The sequence below is a fragment of the Brachyhypopomus gauderio genome, unplaced genomic scaffold (genome assembly GCF_052324685.1).
Source record: "Brachyhypopomus gauderio isolate BG-103 unplaced genomic scaffold, BGAUD_0.2 sc148, whole genome shotgun sequence".
NCBI classification, from domain to species: Eukaryota; Metazoa; Chordata; class Actinopteri; order Gymnotiformes; family Hypopomidae; genus Brachyhypopomus; species Brachyhypopomus gauderio.
This window is the reverse complement of record NW_027506969.1, coordinates 295,001-299,761: the sequence shown is the minus strand read 5'-3', so window position 1 is coordinate 299,761 and position 4,761 is coordinate 295,001. Positions and strand designations below refer to the sequence as shown.

At 44.9% G+C, this 4,761-nt stretch overlaps 1 long non-coding RNA gene across 1 annotated transcript in view; it reads left to right on the top strand.

The window, feature by feature from the left end:
• The first annotated feature begins 2,711 nt into the window (after window positions 1-2,711).
• The window catches only part of LOC143500415 (uncharacterized), a 4,809-nt gene continuing 2,759 nt past the window's right edge, over window positions 2,712-4,761 (top strand). The window contains exons 1-4 of the long non-coding RNA XR_013126787.1: window positions 2,712-3,003; window positions 3,087-3,163; window positions 3,316-3,364; window positions 3,911-4,020. This is a non-coding gene — a long non-coding RNA (uncharacterized LOC143500415). The remainder of the gene's footprint in view (window positions 3,004-3,086; window positions 3,164-3,315; window positions 3,365-3,910; window positions 4,021-4,761) is intronic.

Genomic DNA, 4,761 nt, shown 5'->3' with positions numbered 1-4,761 from the left:
GCCTTTCTCTGGGTCTCACTCTAATCCTAACTCTAACTCTACCCCTAACTCTCACCTTAACCTTGCTGTTAACTACGCGTTCGCGTACGCATCATGGCTGCTTCGCGTATCCTGCGTCGGTTTGGCGCGTAGGTCTTGCACGTCCTCCAAAAGTTAACGCGACGCGTACGCGAGGTGCAATACACACAAAACCGCTAGGGGCAGTGTAGCCGCTAACCAGCATCAAGATGGACACAACGATATCCAACGACACAAACTCGGCAATCTCACAACGTCTTTGATTTAACGGCCTTACATACCACCTACGAAGGGATCGCTGTGGTCGTTTTTTCTGCCGTGACCGTAAAATTACCCAAAGGCTAATCTCCTCGAGTGTTGCCATGTTTGCATCGTTAAAATACCGAAGCCCTTTCTACGTTCTGCCCTCTAGTGGACGCCTCCAGTTTCACGCGTTGCACATAGGCTAGTATGTTCTCAGTAACGTTCACAACGCAGCCGGTTGTGTACGCGAACGCATGGGCAAACAGCAAGTATGTTTCCACCTTAACTCTAACCCTAGTCCTAAATTCTAACTTGAACTCTACTTCTAACTCTTAGCTGTAGTTTCATCTGTATATGTGGCACACAATCTCATTTCCAGAGGAGGACTCACTTCATTTATTATTATCTTTTGTAATTCACATAAATCATTTAACAGAACAATCTAACCAGTTTGAGACACCAGTATGAGGAATTTCCCACTTCACTCCCAGTTATTTTCTCTGGTAAATAAAATGAATGAAGGGAACACGGAGAACTCACTATTTTTCTCAAATAGGACTTACAGTTAGTATGCAGTATGGGTTAGGGTTAGACTTAGTATGCAGTATTGTGGTTTAGGGCTCAGGTTGGTATGCAGTATGGACTAAGCTTAGTGTTAGTATGCAGCATGTGGTTTCCTGGAAGAAGGTGCCTGGGTAAGTCTGAACTTTGATACCACAGCACATCTCATGTTACTCTTGTTTGAGTTTCCTTCCACTTGCTTTCAGTTCACTATAGAATTCAATATGAGACTAATGTTGTTTTGCAAAGTCCTGAATAGTCTCCACTTTACAGATGAGCTTTGTGTATTCACCGTGCTGTCGGCCTGTTGGGTGTGACTGTGTGATGGGTGGGATAATCTGTTCTCACTGTGTCTTTGTTCATGGTTGCTGGGGTGTAGTGGGTAACAATGTTGTATCTCCCATGTGGTTTCTGTGTAACACTCACCTACCTCTGTACCAAAACTAACCCTAACTCAAACTCTGTACCAAAACTAACATCTAACCCAAACTGTACCAAAACTAACTCAAACTCTGTACCAAAACTAACATCTAACCCAAACTGTACCAAAACTAACCCTAACTCAATCTCTGTGCCAAATCGAACCTCTAACCCAAACTGTACCAAAACTAACCGTAACTCAAATCTCTGTACCAAAACTAACCCTAACTCAATCTCTGTACCAAAACTAACCTTTAACCCAAACAGTACCAAAACTAAACGTAAACCAAACTCTACCAAAACTAACCCCTAACCTAAACTGTACCAAAACTAACCCTAACTCAAACTCTGTACCAAAACTAACCCCTAACTCAAACTGTACCAAAACTAACCTCTAACCCAAACTCTGTACCAAAACTAACCGTAACCCAAACTCTGTACCAAAACTAACTCCTAACCCAAACTGTACCAAAACTAACCCTAACTCAATCTCTGTACCAAAACTAACGCTAACCTAAACTCTGCCTACCAAAACTAACCCTAACTCAAACTCTGTACCAAAACTAACCCCTAACTCAAACTGTACCAAAACTAACCTCTAACCCAAACTCTGTACCAAAACTAACCGTAACCCAAACTCTGTACCAAAACTAACTCCTAACCCAAACTGTACCAAAACTAACCCTAACTCAATCTCTGTACCAAAACTAACCCCTAACCCAAACTGTACCAAAACTAACCCTAACTCAATCTCTGTACCAAACCTAACCCCTAACCCAAACTCTACCAAAACTAACCTTAACTCAAAATCTGTACCAAAACTAACTCTAACTCAAACTCTGTACCAAAACTGAAATTATAAGTTGCTCTAAGACAGGGCTATTGAACTGGCGGCCCGCGGGCCAGAACCGGCCCTTTAATGAATTTGTACCGGCCTGCGGACCATTTCATCATATATAATAATAAATATTTGATAAACAGCCTTAAATATCCACCAAGGTTCTGGTGCTTGTCAAACAAATTTACCTTCACTCCTTCACAACCACCCCCCCCCCCAAAGCTCTATGCCAAATCTGGCCCGCAGAAATATATAGTTGAATAGCCCTGCTCTATGAGTATGAAGGCCCAAAGCTCATTAGCCTAGCCCCACACACCTGTACACAGCACAGTATCCTAACACACCTGCACACAGTGCAATACCCTAACACACCCACACACTGACCTCAGAACAGCTGCTTGTGCTGTTGGTGTTTGTGTCCAGCTTTCATATGTCCTGTTTGAGTTCAAAAGCACCACGCAGGTCCCACTGCCCCAATTCTGTGAGCGTTTGCTCTCCCCTGACCATGTGGAGCAGCTGGTGTGTTTTAATTGTAATTTGGCCCTAGTGGGAACTCTAGGCCCCTCCCCCTCTCACCACGGGTGTCAGATAAAGGACCAGTCGTCTCCACACGAGGGTCAGTGGGCGTTCAGCTTTATGGACGTCTCACCGTGTTGCTGCCGCTGCACTTTGGAACCGTAAAACGCGTCAATAATTAATACAGTTCTACAGTACACAGGATCCTCCAGCACTATACGGTTCTTTACCTGCCAGGGGAATAACGGCTGTGATTGTGCCACCACACGGCATGCTGGGAACCCCAGTGTGTGTCAGAATGTCCCTGACCCTCTGACTACAGCGTCTGGACCAGCGTCTGTCTGGACGTCCTGCAGCGACTGACGGGACTTCAGGGCTGATGATCGTTGCTCATCTCCTCATTAATGGTGAGTACGTTAGACCCTTCTTCTGTGTTGACAGCACAGCTGGAGAGGTTGAGGAGATCTGAACCACTTCTGCCCTGTCGCAGGTGCTGATATTTTCTGCAGCTTCTGTTACTGTAACGTGTTGCTTTAAGCATCTGCATGTACCATGGAAGGTGTGAAGGTAAACCCTAGAATACTACTGCTGTTCACAAATTATTCTGAACCCGTCAGAAATGTCTCTCACTCACTCTATCTCTCTCTCCCTGTCTCTATCTTTCTCTACCTCTCCCCCTTTCTCCCTCTTTCTCTACCTCGCTCTCTCTATCTCTCCAGTCTCCTACAACACCATGCAGCAAAGATCCAGCATCTCCTACATCGCCCAGTAAGTGTGTGTGTGTGTGTGTGTGTGTGTGTGTGTGTGTGTGTGTGTGTGTGTGTGTGTGTGTGTTATGGTGGGTGGGTGTGGGAGTGTGTGTGTGTGTGTGTGTGTGTGTGTGTGTGTGTGTGTGTGTGTGTGTGTGTGTGTGTGTGTGTGTGTGTGTGTGTGAAGTGGGGGTGGGAGTGTGTGTGTGTAGGGGGGGTGGATGGTTGGGTGTAGGAGTGTGTGTATGTGTGTGTGGAAAGGGCGTGGGAGTGTGTGTATGTGTGTGTGTTATGGTGGGTGGGTGTGGGAGTGTGTAAAGTGGGGGTGGGAGTGTGTGTGTGTGTGTAGGGGGGTGGATGGTTGGGTGTAGGAGTGTGTGTATGTGTGTGTGGAGGGGGCGTGGGAGTGTGTGTATGTGTGGGAGAGGGGTTATGGATTTTCAGTGTTCTCTGCTACTTAGTGTCACCTTTCAAACAGAACACCTTAAACTCTGCTCCACTAAGATTTGGGTTTTGAATTACTCTTTGTGTGTGTGTGTGTGTGTGTGTGTACTCTCATGCCCAGTGGGATTGGGCAGTCCTGAGTTATTGCAGGAACTAAAGCAGCCTCACACTCTGAAACATGTTCCACCACACACTGGCCTTACAACGGTGTTCTCTGGACGAGGGCGAACTGTAAGATACACACACACACAGGCACACACACACACACACACACACACACACACACACACACACACATAGGGTTCACAACGGTGATATACCATTAGATACATGTGCACCTCACAAGTGTTCTCTGGATGAGGATGAATTGTGAGATACAAAAACACATACAGTGCACCACAAAAGTGAGTACACCCCGCACATTTCTGCAGATATTTAAGTATATATATATATATATATATATAATATATTTAAGTATATCTTTTCATGGAACAACACTGACAAAATGACACTTTGACACAGTGAAAAGTAGTCTGTGTGCAGCTTATATTACAGTGTAAATTTATTCTTCCCTCAACAATAACTCAATATACAGTCATTAATGTCTAAACCACCAGCAACAAAAGTGAGTACACCCCTAAGTTTCTGAATGTTCCTGAAGTGTCAGTATTTTGTGTGGCCATCATAATTTTCCAGAACTGCCTGAACTCTCCTGGTCATGGACTTTACCAGAGCTTCACAGGTTGCCACTGGAATGTTTTTCCACTCCTCACAGAAGTGTCAATTCCAGGTTCAGAAAGTAAAAGTCCTCACCAGGATTTTGCTCAAGCTTGCTAGATTTTCTAATTAGTGCAATCCAGGTAAAATGAGTGGAATCAACACAATCCAGGAAGCCTGAGCAAAATCCTGGTGAGGACTTTTACTTTCTGAACCTGGATTATACAACTCTGTAGGAGTGGGAGGGGATCATAC